At 35.1% G+C, this 18,338-nt stretch overlaps 1 pseudogene; it reads left to right on the top strand.

The window, feature by feature from the left end:
* Nucleotides 1-2,156: 2,156 nt before the first annotated feature.
* On the top strand, nucleotides 2,157-2,977 carry LOC147581658 (glutamate receptor ionotropic, NMDA 2B pseudogene; annotated as a pseudogene).
* The last annotated feature ends 15,361 nt before the right edge of the window (nucleotides 2,978-18,338 follow it).

The raw sequence follows: 18,338 nt of genomic DNA, 5'->3' as shown, positions 1-18,338 counted from the left end.
TTTACATTTAGATCTATATTCTTTTTTATGTAATTCTTATATGAGGCTTAAGATGTCATTCAAGATTTTATTGTTTGTTTGATTGGTTTTGGATTCGTTTGTCCTTTTAATTTTAGTTGTTCTAACATATTTTCTTGAAAATACTGTTCTTCCTTTACTGAATTGATTTGATGATTTTGTATTTTCAGAGTTTTTATCATGAACAAGCATCAAATTTTGCCAAATGCTTTTTCTTTATTAATTGCTATGCGATCATTGACTTTTCTTCCTATTCTATTGATATAGTGGATTATTCTGATTAGTTGTGGATACTGATCAAGCTTTGAATTCTGGAACAAAGTCAAATTGGCTCCCAATTATTTTTCTTTTTTATATAATGTTGGAATTGGTTTTATAATATTTTGCTGAAGATTTTTAAAGCTGTGATTTGATCATAAAGGACATAGGTGAGTAGTTCTGTTGTTGTTATTTGTACTGTATCTATCTGGTTTTTGTATCAGGATAATGCTGGTGTCATAAAATGCGTTGTGAAATGTAGCCTATTTTTCTATTTTATGGAAAAATTTGTAGAATTGGTGATAACTTTTCTGTAAATATTTGTTAGAATTCACCAGTAAAACCATCTGATACTAGAGATTTCCTTTATGGAAGGATTTAGTTACTAATCCAAATACTTTAATGAATTTAAGACTCTTCAGATTTATGTTGGATAAGTTGTATTAGTTTATGGTTTAAAAAAATTGCTTGTAATGTTGTCTAGTTTTTGTGGGTAGCTTTGTATAGCATTCCCTTATTACCCTTTCAATGTCTGCATGGTCTATAGAGATACTCCTCTTTCATCCTTGGTATTGGGAATTCGCTTTTTCTCTTTTATCAGTATCAATTTTATTGATCACTTCAAAGAACCAGCTGTCAGTTTGATGGACTTTCTCCATTGATAATCTGTTTTTAGTTTCATTGATTTCTGTTCTAAAATAAGATAATATCCTTTCCTCTGCTTACTTTTGATTTATTTTGTTCTTTTTCTAGTTTATTAAAGTGGAAGCTTAGATTATTGAGTTGAGACCTTGTTTTTCTAATATAAGCATGTAGTGCTATAAATTTCCCTCTAATTCTTGCTTTCACTTAGTCCCCCAGATATTGATATTTTGTGTTTTCATTAATATTTAGTTCAATATGTACATATTTTATTATCCTTGAGACTTCCTTTTGACCTATGAATATTTCTAAGTGTGTTGTTTAATATCTAAGAGTTTGAAGATTTTCCCATTATGTTTCTGTCATTTATTTTCAGAAACATATTGGTGTGGTGTCAGTTATTTATAATTAGTTGACTAATTAATATTATGGCTCATTATATAGTCTATCTTGGTATATGTCCCATGCAGTCTTGAAAAGAATGCATACTATCCTGATGTTCAATGGAGTGTTTTATAAATGTCACTTATAATCCAGGGGCTGATGATATTTTTCAGCTTTTCTGTATCTTTGTGGAATATTTGTCTAGTGGTTTTATTATTAATAAATAAAGGGAGTGGAAGGCCCTAACTATAACTATGGATATATCTGCTTTTTCTTCCTAGTCTCAGTTTTTACTTCATGTTTTTGCTTAAATTACTATAGTTTGGTGCATAATGTTAAAGATTGTTATATCTTTCTGGTGAGCTGAATCTTTTATTAATATCTCATGTCCTTTATTGTCAGTAATTTCCTTTGAAGTATACATTATCTAATATCAATATAGCCACTCCTACTTTTTTATTAGTATTTTCATTGCATATATTTTTAATAGTTTATCCTTTTACCTTAATTTTTTTAATGTTCACTTATTTTTGAGAGGGGGGGGGACAGGGTGCAAGCAGGGGAGGGGCAGAGAAAGAGAGAGACACAGAACCAAAGCAGGCTCCAGGCTCCGAGCTGTTAGCACAGTACCTGATGTGGGGCTCAAATTCACGAACTATGAGATCATGACCTGAGCTGAAGTTGGAGGCTTAACCAACTGAGCCACCTAGGGTGCCCCTGGACTTTTAACTTTAATGACCTGAAGTCAAGCTCCTATAGCCATCATATAAGTAAATCAAGGTTTTTACTCTATTCTGCTAATGTCTATATTTTCATCATTGTGCTGAGACTATTTAAAGTCAACGTAATTATTGATGGAGGATAGCTGTGCAGTGTTGTGGATCATCTATCTGCCCATCTGCCCTCTCCTTTCAGCTGAATCCTTCATATTCTTCCACTTTGCCCCATCAGTTGAACAGCATGCTTCTGTAATGCTCAACATCATGGAAGAGTATGACTGATACATCTTTTCTATTGTCACTACCTACTTCTCTGGCTACCAGGGTTTTGTAAACAAGACTTGTAGCACCATGAAGAACAGCTTAATAGGCTGAGAGTTAGAGAAAGTCCTCCTGCTGGACATGTCCCTGGATGATAAAAATTCTAAGATCTAGAGCCAGCTCAGGAAACTTCAAAATCCCATCAGTCTTCTTTATTGAACTAAAGAAGAAACCACCTACATCTTTGAAGTAGCTAACCCAACAGTGCTGACTGGCTATGGCTACACATGGATTGTGCCTAGTCTGGTGACCAGGGATACAGACACAGTGCCCTTGGAGTTACCCACTGGGCTCAGCTCTGTGTCCTATGATGAATGGGACTAGGCCTCCCTGCCGGAGTGAGGGATGGATGATTATTACCTTTCTCACCACTGCTGCTTCCAACATGCTATCTGAACACAGCTTCATCCCTGAGCCCAAAAAACAGTTGTTACAAAATGTATGAGAAGAGAACCTACTAGTCCAACATGCTAAATAGGTATGTGATCAATGTCACTTTTGAGGGAAGAAATCTGTTCTTCAGTGAAGTTGGCTACCAGATGCTCCTAAAACTGGTGATGATCCTTCTGAACAAGGAGAGGAAGTGGGAGGGCATTTGGCAGTTCTCAAGCAAAATAGATGGATTAGGGATATAAAATCTTGCAACATGTTAAAGGAAATCAAAACAAAACCTTGGTTTTGGTATCTGAGCTGGGACGTAAGAGTGCTAATACATTGAAAACACACGAGAAACCATTTTTCAAATTTGCACCTTCATCTGCTTGTTACTTTGGTTTAACCACCAGATTATCTTCTTTATGCATTACCATTTTTATTGGTTATGGTGCTGTCTGAATCATGACTTTGTTCTAATGGAAGAGTATACATGTGTAATATAACATAACTTGGTGAAGAAATCAAATCAGTGGTACAATTCAGAAGTTGTATCCAACACAGTATACTGGGGAGATCTATGAAACCTAATTTACAAGCACACAGGTTTGAATGTACCATGATTAGAAGCTAGCCATGCAAGGCTCTTCTCAGGATCTGTCCGACTGCTGGCTGATCACAGTGTCTGACTCTATCATTAGAAACTAATTTCTGTGGGTACCTGACTACCTACATTCAATTCTTAGCTCCTCTGCTCACAAACTTGTCTACTTAGGACCTTGGAGAAGTTTCTTAACTACTCTATGCCTCAAATTTCCTCATCTATAAAATGGGAAAAAAATAATAGTACCACAATCACAGGGGTGTTATGAGGACTAAATATATTAATATTTGTAAAGGACTTAAGAAGGTGCCTGGCACTTAGTAAACACTTAATAGGTATTTACTTTTATTGTCATCCCTGAGTCCCACTTAAATACAGATGTTCCTGAGAATAATGTCAGCTTTTGTAATAACGAGCTGTTAGCACTCGTGTTTCTCTTGTATGTTCTTCAGGTCATTTGTTCCTTGAGACACTGCTGAAAATGGTTCTGTAGGTAAATAAGGTTGGGGGGTGCTACCTCCTATTTCTCATTCTGAGAGATTCCCAGAACATATTAACATTTGAAAGTTTAGATAGGTCGTATCTATAGCAAAGGATCATCTTTAATTTGATTCAATCTAGTAGTTCCCAAATTTATTTTATTATGAGACCCCTTTGTTCATGAAATTCATATTCTGTAAAACATGTTGGGAAACACTGATTTATGGCAATTTCTATAGACTCTCTGAGCCAGGTGGCTGAGAACAAGCTTCTAGATGTCAGTATGGCTCTGACTGGAATGGAACCAAACTGTATATTTCTAGAAAGAAGAACCAGGAAAAGAGACCAGAGATAAGTTTCTTGAAAGTCACAATCTTGTCAGAAAACCCTGGACACGTAGTTTTGTGAATGCTTACCTGTGACACAGCATATGTGGCTCAGATAGTGGAAACCCAGGGCCTTATTCTTAAAATTGAAAGACCTCAATCCATCATGTAGTTCCTTATATCAGGGCACAGCCATCAGACTTAGATTATTCCTTGTGTTCTTGATTAAAGTTGCCTTCCCTGTACTGAGTTATCATTTGTTCAAAATAGGTTTCTTCTGCACTCCTGCTTCTTCACCCCAATCAAGCTGCTTTTCACTGCTGCTATAGAGACATAATCATTTCAGAAGTGTTCTGGGACCGCATGTATAACAGGCACATCTGTATACCTCCAGAAAAGGAGTTATTAATAACTGAAGCTTCACACATGAATCAGAGATGTCCAGCGGGGGTAAGTTTTAACTCATGATTACTGCCTGTAGTATGGGGCAACTCACAACTCTTCTTCCTTAAAGAGATACCCCTTACTAACATTCATTCTGACTTCTCCTTTCGAGGCTTGAATCTGAGTCCTGTGACCCCCATCCCCACCCCCACCCCTTTCTAAAACTAGACACCCTCTTTGGGATTTTGATACCTTCCCTTCTTATCAATACTACCTTTACTGTAGCTATTGAATTTATTCCTCCTTATATGATCCAGGAACCACACAATATTTATATTTTTTAATGGGCTTCCCTGTTCTTGGTGGACTCCTTTATCCATTCAGATCAGCCCTGGACATGGCTGTGAGAATGAGCTTTCTAAGGGACAATTTTGATTATGTTCTATTTCTGCCCAAATATTGCTCAAAACTTCTGTGGTTTATGCATTGGGTCCAAACTTTATTCTTGCATTCAAGGCTCTCATCTGCCTTCTTAGACCCGTCTTCTCTCCCTTGCTGTTTCCTATCTCAGAATCAAGCTACATTGGGCTCTCTCTGTTCTAAGATGTTCCCCTGTACGTCTTGCTTCCTGTATAGCATGCCATGATGTGTGCTTTTTTCTGGAATGGATTGTCCAATTACACAAGTCCTAACCACCCTTTGAAACACAATGAAAATGTTACTGTGTCACGGTCTTCTTCCCTGATCTTTGACATATAATCTTTCACATTCCGTGTCCTGGGTAGCATCTGTCCCTACCTCTGTTATAGCACAGCCTGTGCTAAAGTTGTGTGTATGCATGCTTCTAAAGAGCAGAGGCTGTCTTTATATTGCCGTGTCCTCCGAGCAACCTGGAAGAGTGTGTTGTGTACAGCACTTCAAAAAGTATGTGTTGAATGAATGAAAACCATTACATAATACACGAGTCTAAAATCTATCATTAAGAATCCAAGTTTATGTTATTGCCTTTGGTGTAATACCTCTGTTTGGGGGGCAGAGGGGAGATAAAATCTTTACCTAGATTGATTTTTCATAGATCATACTGTAAATGTATAAAGGGGGTTGTTATTTAAAGAAATTCTGTGGTTAATGGTTTTGTAAAGCATTTTGGGAGGCACAGGGATCATAGAATATAACATTTCCATACTGGCTTGGTTCAATCATGGAACATTGCTGAAGAGATGTCTTTATTCTCCATTGAGTTCACACATCCAGGAGGCTCCCCGGTGTAGAACCCTTAGCGCTCACTTGTGAACAGGGAGGGGTGGCAGCAGCTAGGCACAGCTCGAAAGTATGTCTAGGATGTGCTGAAATTGTGTTGTGGGAAGTTATACTTTTTTTTTTCCCACTGTTACCCCAGCCCCCAAGACCCTTCTGTCTTCTCAGGATTTCTAATTCTACTCTAAAAGGGCCCATGTGGTCCAGGGAAGATTTAGTGTATGTGGACTCCAGAGAGGCAGGTACCAGGGCAAAGATTCTACAATGAGGAGATGGACACTAAGATAAATGGGGAAGGAGTTGGAATTCTGGGGAAAATGTGGGCTGAAAGACAGGGCCCACAGTGTCCAGTCACACCCCTAACTAGCTATATGACCTGCTCTTTTCACTTTTCTGGCTCTTTCTTTCCTCATGTCTAAAATCATGGCATAAGATTAAGAGACTTCTAGGTTCCTTTTTGGCTCTAGCTTCTGGGATTACAAATTTCATGGTGTAAATAAATGCTTGGAATGGGATTGGGGTGGGAGGTGAAGCATACAAAAAGAACCTGAATTTGTTTCTAAGTACAGTAGTTCCCAGGGAATATTTGTCATTCTTGTCATTTAGATAAATATAATCTCCTCAGAAGGCCTTCCTTGGTGACTCAAACTAAAGTAGTCACCCAGTCACTCTATCAAAACAGTTAATTTAAATTTTCTTCAGTACACTTTTTTTTAAAATTCAAGTTAGTTAACATACAGTGTAGTCTTGGCTTCAGGAGTAGAACCCAGAGATTCATCTCTTTCATATGACACCCAGTGCTCATACCAAAAGGTGCTTTCCTCGATACCCATCACCCATTTAACCCATCCTCCCACATACCTACCCTCTAGAAATCCTCAGTTTAGTCTCTGTATTTAAGGGTCTCTTATTGTTTGCCTCCCTCTGTTCTTTCATCTTATTTTTCCTTCCCTTCCCCTATGTTCATCTATTGTGTTTCTCAAATTCCACATATGAATGAAATCATATGATATCTGTCTTTTTATGACTGACTTAGTTCACTTAGCATAATACACTCTAGTTTCATCCATGTTGTTGCAAATGGCAAGATTTCATTCTTTTTCACCACCAAGTAGTATTTCATTATATATGTGGGAGATATATATATATGTGTTTGTGTGTGTGTGTGTGTGTGTGTATATATGTATAAATATGTGTATATATGTATATATGGATAAAGAAGATGTGATGTATATATATATATGTATATCTAATATCTATATATCTATCTCTCTATATATCTCTATATCTCTCTATATATCTGTATATCTATATATCTATATCTATATATATCTATATATCTATATCTATATATAGATAGATATATTTATCCATTTTTCTCTGATGGTTTCCTTATTTGCCAAATTGTTCATTGCCTGTCTCTTCACACCAGGACAGACACTTCCTGGGAGCAATATCTTATTCACCTCTATAATTCTTAACACTTAAGAAAAGTGCCTGGCTCAGAGTGTCCATCAAAAGATAACTGTCAAATAATGAAGGATCTGTATGCTTAAGAGAGTTAGTATTGACCAGCCATTTAACTCCTATCTGAAACTCTCCCATATAGACAGAGTGGTTTACTGAAGAGAGAATGAGAGCAGGCACTTTCTCCACCATTGGCGTGAGCAGGCTACATGCCAGCAAAGGTCTGGGTGGTGGTGGTGGGGCAGGAGACAGTCTTCAGGGAGGCCCAACCTCACTGTGTTGCTAGGTCTTATAGTTTTCAACAAGGAGTCCCAGGTTAATGAAGGCTCATTCAGAAGCTGGTGTGACCCATGTTATGGTGCTTCACAATATCCTCATGTTTTCAAAAGTAGTCTCAAAGTTACTATCTTATAAATCTAGCTCCTTCCAAAAGACCTGAAGTCAAGGCAGTATAACCTGTGGGACTGAGCATGGTTTTGGAAATCAGAAAGAGCTGAGGTACATGCCTCACACTGCCATTATCAGCTGTGTAAACCAAGTGACAATATTACCTGAGTCCATTTCCCCTTTGTAAAATAAGGTTTTACTTAAGGCTGTTGTAAAGAGTAAAGGAGATTTTATAGTAAAACACCAGTTAATAGTGACTGAAACGTAGCCAGTACTCAACAAATATCAAATGGTGCCCCCCCTTTCTAAGTAATCTTTGCACACAGTAAAAAGTCAAATGGTACAGAAGAGTACCCAGTAAAAACAAAGCCCTTTTATCTGTGACCCTCAGTTCCCCCAGACCCCTCCCCAGAGAAATCATTGTTTCCAATGTCTTCTGTATTTTCTCTGAAAATACTCCAGGCATATAAAAATTATATATATTTTTAAAAAAGTAAATTATATATTTTTAAATATAAATTTAAAATATATAAATATAAAATTATATATATATTTTTTAAAGTAAATTATATTTTTAATAAGTAAAATTAATGTAATTATTAATATCTTTCAACTTAAGTCTGCCATTTTATTGTTTTCTTTCTGTTTCTTCTCTTTGTTTCTGAATCTTCTTTCCCTTTTTTCTGTGGGTTTTACAATTCTACATTTATCTAGACATAGTACCATTGAGTATCACATTTTAAAGGCTTTTAATTATTGTTCTAGGAATTACAATTTGTGTCCTTCTGCCAGCATCATCATTTTATCATTGTAAGTGGAATGTAAATATCTTAACACCCTTTCGTTCCTACCACTGACCTAGTCTGGGAGAATCACCACCTCATTACATTACTTCAGGTAGAGAAAGAGGAAAGGACTGTCCTCACGGGAAACTCAGAAAGGACTGTCACTTCCTTACCGAAGGGTTGGGATGAAAGTCAGAGCTCTGCCAATGGACTGACTCTGCTGCTGTAGCCCATATTGGGGTGGAGGAGGTTCATGGTTTTTTCCATGGTGTTGACTGGAATAGACATGGGTAAAAGTCTTCTGCCATGTTAGGCTGCCAATTTCCCAGTCTTTGGTTAGAGAGAGAAGATTTGGGGGGTGGGACTCTTTTTTTTGTCTGTATCCATTGGCATTCATAAAATGTGGGTCTACACAGATCAGGATGTATATATGAGGCAATAAGACAGACAAACAAAAACCAAGGGAACTCACCTTCAGGTTGTCCCTTAAGCCTCAAGGTCACTAGCCAGTCTGTTTCATTTTCTTATTCTTTTCATAGTTCTCTGTTGGCTAATTTTGTATTTCACCCTAAATTTTTGTTGAGATTGGCTGGAGGAATAAAATGGGATGCACTCCATTTTGTCTGAAACATTTGTTTATCATTCACACTATAATCTTAATCTTTAAATGTCCCATATTTGCAAGAAAATCATCATGGAATTAAAATTGATAGACAGCTGATATTAGGTCAAATGAAGGTAAGATATGGACTATTCAAGCATAGCATTTTCAAAAGATTCCTAGATAAGAAATTTTTTTTTAATAAAAGTAAAAATAAAACTGCTTTTTTTAATGTTTATTTTATTTTTTGAGAAAGAGATCACAAGTGTGGAGGGTCAGAGAAAGGGGGGAACAGAAGATCTGAAGCAAGCTCTTCACTGACAGCAGCAAGCTCAATGTAGGGGTGTAACTCAGGAACCGTGAGGTCATGACCTGAGCTGAAGATGGACACTCAACTGAATGAGCCACCTAGGTGCCACTTAAAACTGCTTTTTAAATAGCAATAATGAATCTCCAAGAGTGTGATTTGTGATAATGATGGAGCTTATCCATATCAGAGTATCAGTAGTTGGAGGTAAGTTGGGAATATGGGATAATAGGAAAATAAAAGAAACAAACAGCAACAATGACAATAAAAAAAAATAATAACTCAAGAGATTTTGCTAGACTTCTCCAGGAAGTATCCTCTCTCTTTTGAGAATCATTTATGAGACTGAAAATCAAATAAAAACTAAAATGTTTAATGTCTTCATCAAAATGTTTGATGACAGTATAGCCAGATGGTTAGTGAATTGCTAATTCAACTAAACTATATGGATATTAAAAAATACAACAAGTTTATTGAACTAAAATATAACCTTACAGGATGTAGAAAGGTTATATAAAATGAACTGTTGAGGTACCTATGTGATTATTGTAAGATTTTTCCATTAAGGACTTGTTAAAAAGAAATTAAAAGAAAGAAAATAATAATTGTATTCATTGTTTTAAAAAAGACACATATGCCCTTAAAATTAACCAAAAGCTTCCTACCTGTTAGTATTTTTCCTGTTCATGTAAGGAACTGAGATATGAAAAACATTAGGATCAACAAAAATTAAATCAGCTAATAAATAGTAGCCTATGTAGTTTGGCTTCAAAATTCAATCTATCAATTACTTACTGCACTGCCTCTCTGTGGTTAAATGTATGTGCCTGTAGTTGTACTGATGGGGGTGAAAAAGCAGTTTTAAGATTGTCAAGCAAAATCGTGTTGTTTTAGCCAAAGACCAACATCGATATAGATTGTATTATAAATACATATTTTTTAATGTGTATTTCTTTTGAGAGACAGGACACACTCACATGAGCAGGGAAGGGGCAGAGAGAGACAGAAAGAGGAAGAGATAATCCCAAGCAGGCTCCTCACTATCAGCACAGAGACTAATGCAGGACTTGATCTCATGACCTTGAGATCATGACGTGAGCTGAAATCAAGAATCAGATGCTCAACCAACTGAACCACCTGGCAACCCTTATTATAAATGCATACTTTATTTATTAGAAGTATTATATCACATGTAAATATTATAAGGTTATAAGATATTTCCAATCAATCAAACATCCACCATAGGCCATAGATAATCTACAATACTATATAACTGATAAGAAAAGATATCCATTAAGATAATTGAATTATATGAAAACATCAAGTACAAAAACCAAAATGATCAAAAAAATGTAAGAGCATCTAGTAAATGGTAGACTCACCACCTCAGATAGAAATAAATCAGTAATTGCAAGGTGGAGAAAAACCCAAAATTACTCTAGATGTTTTTATGTGAACATTACACTGTGATGTTATAGATCTATCCATGGATCTGTACAAAGCTTTAAAAGGTCTTTAGGATCATTAGAATATATCGTTACAAAAGAGTTATAAGATATTGTTGGGGAGCTGCTTGTTTCTTTGTGTTTATGACTATTTACAACATAATATTGGAATTGGAGCTCAAAAGAGAACTTTTCCCCTTAAGACATATGAAAAATTCCAAATTTTATTTGGATTTGTTACACTGTTTACTTTAATATACATTAGTGGATTACGTATATAAAAAGTGATGGGCTGCCTGGTGGCTCAGTTGGTTAAGCGTCAGATTCTTGATTTTGTCTCAGGTCATGATCTCATGGTTCCTCGGATAGAGCCCCACATCAGGCTCTGTGCTGACAGTGCAAAGCCAGCTTGTGATTCTCTCTCCCTCTCTCTGTCCCTCCCCTGCACATTCTCTCTGTCTCTCTGTCTCTGTCTAAAAATAAATAAAGTAAGCATTACAGAGTAACAAATAAAATTGATACAGGCTTGAAATTTGAGCAAATCAGAATAGAATTTAGAATGATTAATGCTAGAAATATTGACAAGAAATTTTAAAGGAAATCATTTGTATTTGGCAATTTAACACTAAGCATTTCTGGGAAATAACTCTTGTTACTTTAGTAACATGTGAACTTTAGTTCACTTTACCAAAAGTTTCATTTAGTATAGTCTTTGTTACCTATACCTTATTTTAACCACGTATAAATATAATTAAGAGGTTGTTGATACTGTAATTTACCTAAAACATGCAATATTCCCAGGCAAAACATAATGATTATGTTACTGAGAACTCTTCTCATCAATCTTCCCTTCATCTACTGAGTTACTTTTAATTGATATTATCATCTCATTTTAAAAAGGATCTGATAGTGTGTATAATAGTAAGTTTTTAAAACTACAGAATTAACAGCAACTCCTTTGAGATGATCAAGGCTTGAGAAAGGATAAGTGAGCTTGTGAGTTTCCCTCTCTTTGGTGGTTTGGGCAATCCTATTAGAAGTACCAATTGGGTAGACTGGTCTGGTTGATATCCTGGATGGAAATTATTGGAAAAGATTCAGGATCCCTGCAACTAAGTGCCTAAATATAGCAAAAAGCAAAGCTAGAGAAGCTGAACTTACGACATTTTCCTCACAAAGAATCATATAAACGTCTGTATGTTATTTTGTACATGGGTAAATCGGCTTGGTTCAAAAATTTAAAGTCATGATATGTTTTGTGTGATTTTGATAAAAACAGATATAAGGGAAGCACAGCTTCCCATGTTAGGTTTTGGTTAATTTTTTATATGGCAAAAATCAGATAAATCCATAAAGTTAAAACACACATACGTTTGTATCCACTCTGAAAAGAAACATTACCAATTTTAAAACTGAGTAGCATGTCTTTGCTTCTTCTTGGTGAATATATATTTCTTCAAAAAAATATAAAGAAAGAGCTAAGAAAAATATTTATACAGTTGATAAAATTTTGGAAACTACGTCTCTAAGATAATGACTAGATTTTTGTAGCTAAATTTCAAACAGTGACCTTGTTGAAGAAAATTGTCTTTTATTACCATTATCATAATTGCACAGCAGTAATATTTTGTAAATTTTCATTACTGTGATAAAAAAGCCTCTTTATAATTATGGATGACTTACTTTTTATTATTTGAATAATATTAAGCCTTAACACTATTTCAAATTCTTTATGTACTGATACAGAATATTCCAAAATATTGCTACAGCTTCTTCATAGTTTTATTAGCTATTAAAATGTTTGAGAGTTAATTACATATGAGCTGTAAAAAGTGAAAATTCTTACATTAAGGGGAGGGTATATTTCATATTATTAAGAAGCATCTCAAATCTTTTTTCTGGAAAGAGTTGGTTTCATGCACTTAAAGCAGTGTAATTTTTCTTTACTTGTATAAGTGCATCCTTCTACAAAAGTGGTGGTAGCACTTTATATATTAACCAGTTTTCACCAGAAATCTGTTGAAGTATGGCATAAAATATTGCCTATTAAGAAATTGATCTGTTAGAGAATATTCTAGATTGTTGTTCCAAAAATATTTAACTGAATGTAGCCCTTTTTCACAAACTATATACATGTTTATAATGACATACTTGTACTCTATACATACATGGTGCTATGAACAGAATTTCTGACCAACATTTTTAGGGGATAAAACCATACTGTATCATGTGTATGTTACTATACCTTAACAGTTTATACTTTGGAAAAAGAAAATTTTTAAAAATGTTTATCTTTTTCTTCTTTGGTATTTTTTCTTCTTTTCAATTTGCCATTTTTTCTCTCTCTCTTATAATCACATCCGTTCTGTTATTGTACCATAACAGAAAAACCGTAGATACCATAGGCCGATTTAATTTAATTTTAAACTTTAAAAAGTCAATTGACATCCTACTGGCCAAAATTTATATGATTAAAACAATGATAAGATTATCTACTCTTGTACACATAGTAGAGGTGGGCTGAGAGTTACCACTTTACCAGATAAAGTCAAGATATTTGTACATTCATTCAGGAATTTAACAAAGGCCCTAATTGAAGAGTATATAAGAGCAGACTTTTCATTAGAAAGAATGTTTAGGAGTATTTTCTTTATTAAGATATAATTGATATATAACATTGTATCTGTTTTAGGTTATAACATAATCACTATATATATATATATATAGTCATAAGTGTGTGTATATATGGTTATTACAATATGTTTAACAGTCATTACTACATATAGTTACATTTTTTTTCTTGTGATGAGAAATTTTAAGATGTTTTCTTTGCAACTTTCAAATATATAATACAGTATTGTTCACTATATTCACCAAGCTGTACATCCCTGGGATGTATTATCTTATAACTGGGAATTTCTATCATTTGCCACCTTCACCCATTTTGCTCATTCCCCCAACCCCTGCGTCTGACAACCACCAGTTTTTTCTTCGTATCTATGATATTGTTTGGGTTTTTTTAGATTCCATATATGTGAGATCATACAGTATTTGTCTTCTCTGACTTATTTCACTTACCATAATGTTTTCAGGCCCATCCATGTTGTTGCAAATGTCAGGATTTTCTTCTTTTCTATGGCTGCATAATATTTGACTTATGCATTTTTTTTTCTCCAGTGTGGAGATTATGTGCGCTTGACAATTTAACACTCAGATTTTCTGGGAAATGATTCTGATTACTATAAACTTTAGTTCACTTTAGCAGAAGCTTGGTCTAGTAACTAGCATTTTCTTTATGCCTTTATACATCTATGGACACATAGGTCGTTTCAATGTCTTGGATTTCATAAACAATGCTATATGTTTAGACCTATTAAAACTAAATATAGCCACCCTCTATACTACCCTGGCAGACATGTTCATTTCCAGAGTCAGATTGTAGGACCTTTTTCTCTTGCCAAAGGATGGGATAATTTTGAGGACAAAGGGAAATATGAATTCAAAGCAAATTTCCCTTTCCCTAAATAGAATACCTAGCCAATCCATCATGCTAGCTAGAATTTGGGGAGAGCTAGAAAAAGTGCTTCCTGGATATCAATGGGTTATCATCCCATTTAAATTCCTATAGGAGGAACTATGAATGGCAACTACTATTAACATAATGAGACTATATTTGAGGATTAACTTGTACCTTCTCTTAAGATAGGTAGTGAAGTCGATACCTTTTTGATAGTATTTATTTGTGGGTTTTGATTTGGTTTTGGCCTTTTTTGGTCTCTTTAAACATCCCATGTTGGCAGATTGAGGTGGAATAGATTTAGTGTCAGGACTTTTAACAACAAAGTATAGTTTCTGAAGGATGGGTGCTCTCAAAAAAGGATGTGCATGGACACACATACACATGTTCACTCACTCTGTAGTGAAGATAGTAAAAGAAGGATGACTGAGGCAAAATCATCTCAATTTGAATTACTGACTGACCACGATAAATATTGAAAATGAAATTTCATACTTGATGCTCAACTGAGTATTACACTGAAGCAGAGAAGATGAGAGTCGGTCTGACCTTTATAAATTTTTTTAATTTATATTTCACAGGTATTTTTTTTCCTTTTTAGTAACTTATTATATCTGCAGGTCCTGCATGAGAGTTAAAATGAAGTCTTCTATTCTCCTCCACCTGTACTTTCTGCTCTCTGCTGCCGCCTCTTTCTAAGAGGAGCCTCACAGGCATGTGATCAGTTTCTATATACGTATTACCTCCTTTACCAACAGATCCAGCTATGCCCTTCCTCTGACTAGAGAAGGGGGTAGAAAACATATAGATGTCTGCCCTTGGGAGAATAGACCCAGGTAAAAAGCCCATGTATACTCTGGACTAGAACTGGGTGACTGGCCATCTCATTAGGAAATTTCAAGATTTCATGCATCTGGAACATGATATATAAGTGGGGGGCAGCTATGGTTGGGAAAATGACCTTGACCCCAAAGATTTATCATCTCCTGAAGAAGGATGTTGCCAGAGACAGGTGAGAATATGGTACTCTTTTAGAGAAAACCCAGTTATTGGGTTTAAGGGAAATACTACTCATGCAGCCAGAAAATAAATAAAAACTAACACAGGTGCGCACATGTGCAAATGTATGAGTATGTGTATGTATGTATATGTGTATCAAGTAGTGATAACCCCTTTAAAGGGAAAATTAGTAGTTTAAAAGGCATAGGTAATTCATAATTTTTCACATAAAACCTCCCTAAATACAGATTTTAAGACAAGAATTCTCTGCAAATGATTTATTAATTAAATGCACTGAGGAGAAAATGGTAAAGAAGTAGAAGAAGAATGATAGCCCAGCAAGACTATGATTTTAAGTGAAATCCTGCACTTTACCTCGCTGTATAGGAAACTCTGGGGCATAAATCCCATCATAGGTTTTGTCATGCCTTGAAGCAAGGGAGCTGGGATGCCATGTCCCTTCAGCAGTTAGTCATGGCCCAGGCACTTCCAGCTCTTCATGTAAAGCTGCTGTAGTAGCCCCAGCGTTATCTCTTGTAAACTCCACAAAATCTGGAGGATAAGCCTGGGAAGGGATGCTAGGGATCTGGAAGGAGGAGTGTGAGATAAATCCTCTACAGAAGTGAAATCAGGATGCAGTTGATATATAAGGCCATGGTAAAGAGATCAGAGCTCAGGGGCAGATGAGATTTCATTGATGATGATCATCATCATCACTATTAGTATCATCATCAGACTTAGTGGGAACAAATTGAGGGGAATTTTGAAGATGAGGATGAAATATTAGATATGAAATTTTTAGAAGTAAAGCTTAAGATGCGGCTGTGATGGCTGTGGCAATAGATATCATTACAAGTAATTACTAGGAAGAAAAGAGAATGTGGCTATTTGTCATGTCATCCAGGTTTGTGAGTAGAGGAGTACCGAGGAGGCTCACACTGAGACGCAGGCAGCATTGTCTTCAGTGTATGAGAGGTAGTGATGAGACTTTCAGTACCTTGTAGTAGAACTAATGGTTGAAATTTGCCAAAGCAGGTAGAAAATGCCTTAAATGATCAATATTTAGCATATTGTATTTATATTTTCAGAGAGAAAGTATAGGAAGGAAAGATTTGGGATGTTGGCCAAACTGTCCTATGTGCCTTCCTTCCTGAGTTCAATATTTCTTTATCTCTGTGTACCATCTTCCAATAATCTCATCTTTCATGTAGCCCTTCATCCATTCTTTTTATCCATTCCTGCATAAAATTATTACATTGGAAATAAACCTTTCTTCCTGAACTGATTTGTTGACATTTCACTAATTATTTGCAAAATAATTCTAAAACAAAACATTGTCTACAGTTACCTTGAAAGGTTATGCCAACTTATCAACAAAGAAAAAAGATAAAATTTCTTTATCTTATGAAGACACATTTCATTTTTAAGAACTGTTTACCATTATTACAAGGTAATTTATTTATTTTGAAAAGTCAAAGTACTTAACAGATATGTAGAAATAATAGGGTCTTTGACTCTAAAGAGTTTGCACTTTAAGGGATTGATGTTTTAAGCCTTTTTAGTTGTGAGACTTTAGTTGTATTTGGGGGAACATTTTTTTTTATGTTTTTACTTTTTCCATTCTTGAGATTTCTCATGTATATCTTTATGTTGTAGGGAGATATAATCATTGGTATGCTGTTTCTTATCATTGACAGAGAAAATAATCCTGCTTCACAAACTTATGGGTTATGATATGATTTGATCTTAAAGTATGAGAACATTATTTCCTATCACTACTTTTTACTTTTTAGCTATATGCATTCAAAAAGGAAAAGAAGGAAATTATAACACACACACACACACACACACACACACACACACACACACACAGGTTTCAGTTTTAAAATGGGCCAGAAGATTATCAGTGCTTTGATGACATTTAAAAATGTCTTAACAAGGTAAAAAACAATTGGATAATGTTCTCTGAACTAATCAAGTTGGGGTTGATAAAGTAAACTAATGCACAGTGGCAAAAGTAAAATGACACATACTTAAAAATAGAGACTTTTCACATTTTAGTATTAAAACCAATGCTTGTTAATTATTACTGCTTAACTCGCATATCACTAATTTTTAAGGTAAACTAAACTAGGGCAAACTTTTATCCTCACTCTAATCATGAATCTTGGAATCTTCGTGATGAATCTGTTGAAAGTCAAACAGTGGTAGGAATTTTCTCAGCGCGGTTCATGTAATTCTACCCCTCAATTGTTTAAAGTTTATTTATTTATTTTGAGAGAGAAAGAGACAGTGCACACATGAGTGTATACAAAAGTGGGGAAGGGGCAGAGAGATAGGAAGAAAGAATCCCAAGCAGGCTCCACGCTATCAGCACAGAGCCCTATGTGGGGCTCAATCGCAGGAACTGTGAGTTCATGACCTAAACCGAAATCAAGAGTTGGTTGCTTAACTGACTGAGCCACCCAGGTACCCCTATTCTCCAATTTTGTATGTAAAATAAGTTATTGCTGCTGTTGTTTTTTTTAATATCTACACACACTTAGAAGATAGCTGTGTAGAAGCCGAAGGTGGCAACATATGCTAAGATCCAACTTGAGGCGTAATGAGATCTCAATTCTTACCTGGATAATGAAATATAAAACCATAGGCACTATGTCTCTGACCAAATATGGGTTAACTTAATATTGCATTAACTGACAATTTGTAGGCAAAATCTGTTTAGTTCTTTATTCAATAAATCTGTCAAAGCAAAATATAATACATAGCAGACTTTTGTATTATTATTGCAACTTAAATAGGAAAAGACTTTTAATGAGGGAAAGACTTTTTCCTTAATTTAGATATTATGGAAAAAATGAAGACTAACAAATTTGACAATTGGAAATAAAATACAACCAATAACATATAATAGGCAATGGTGTCTATTGATAGCCTCACTATCCTATATGAATATCCCATACAAACCCATAAGAAAAATACCAATAACACATTAGAGTCAACCAGTAAACAAGCAGGAAAAATGTATAATCTCAATATTAAGATAGCATATGCAAATTAAATCA

This window comes from Puma concolor, chromosome B1, assembly GCF_028749965.1.
Source record: "Puma concolor isolate L17-30 chromosome B1, mPumCon1.1.hap2, whole genome shotgun sequence".
NCBI classification, from domain to species: Eukaryota; Metazoa; Chordata; class Mammalia; order Carnivora; family Felidae; genus Puma; species Puma concolor.
Note: the sequence above shows the minus strand (reverse complement) of the source record. Positions and strands in the feature narration are given on the sequence as shown.